Raw genomic sequence first — 1,436 nt, 5'->3', positions numbered from 1 at the left:
GGAAATTAATAATGCCATTACAACTCTGTTTATCTTCATTACTTTCAATTACATCTCCTAAATGACATAAATACATAGCTACATGTATGTAATCATGCGCCATTGTACTTATTGATGGCTCAAACAATTGGTTCTTTATCAATTGTGACCCAATATGAGAAAACCAGGCTATCTGCGGGAATTGTCAATAGGAGATATGGCTTCTTAAAGTTGTGACAGCGGTACCTTATCAAAACTGAGATTATACCAAAAATATATTGTATAAAGAATTTCCTTTCATTTAATACCAAGTTTGCCCTAAAATAACTTGAAAGAGGTCATTTACAGACCTTTCTTTTTGTTGTGTACCATGTAAATAATGCAAGATATAATGATAAAAATGGCTGCAACTCAATTTCATTCGTTTAGACTTCTTGTTGCATAAATAAGCATAACTCAGCACTAGATGTGTCAAATGACATGGAAGAAGGACCAAAAGATAGGAAAAACTTTGCTCAATTAAGAAAACCATCAATCTCAATTTTCAATTTTGGAGCATATAGCCTGGTTTTCTCATATTGGGTCACAATTCTTTATTTTATGGATTGGCATTAATTATAAAAATGAAAATTGATCTAAATAATTATAGAAACACTTTAATTAAAATGTGTACACACTAATGTGCAGATCTAGAAATTTCAAATCAATTGTTTCAAAAAAATTTGGGAATACAATGCATGCCAATTCCGAATACTACATCTGCACACTCAATAATAAAAAAAGCAATAATAGTAATAAATAATTAATATGATAACTACAGGTTTATTAACTATTACTAATATAAAAGGGCGTAGTTGGGTGTGGCTTATTTCTGAATTGTTTCAAACAATTCCCACTTCAGTCTTTTTCAATACCAGTACAATTCAATTCAGAATTGCTGGATTGAACACTCCTGATTCGGAATCGCACATCACTAGTAGACATACCCTAAAATGAAGGGTACTTGGCTGAGGCTTACTTTGTTATCGAATGTTAAAAAATTTTCAATAAAAATAATTATTGCATACTTACCATATATTATACAGTCAATGTCTCCTTTTCTCAGGTGTTTCCTTCCTGATTCTTGATACCTCTGAAGCTCCACGTAATTAAGTGTCTTTCTAGTGATATTATCCTCGAGAGACATCCCTATACCTAATTTGACAGCCATAATGTGATAGCACACATTTGTGGATGGGCAACGGCACAATAACTTTGGATATAGTTTTACTACACGAGGGATGCCCAAACTGCCTTCAATTTTAACAAGCGTATTAGTGTAAAAAAATTCCTAAGATTGTTTTCACCATCGTATGTTTATTGCTCACATGTATAAATCCTCACTTGTATTATTCCTAGCATCATAATTATTTACTATTATTTATGATGATATTAAGCATGCACATTTAGACTACTAA

This window comes from Amphimedon queenslandica, unplaced genomic scaffold (assembly GCF_000090795.2).
Source record: "Amphimedon queenslandica unplaced genomic scaffold, v1.1 AMPQUscaffold_13233, whole genome shotgun sequence".
NCBI lineage: Eukaryota > Metazoa > Porifera > Demospongiae > Haplosclerida > Niphatidae > Amphimedon > Amphimedon queenslandica.
The sequence above is the reverse complement of the archived record's forward strand: the minus strand, read 5'-3'. Positions refer to the sequence as shown.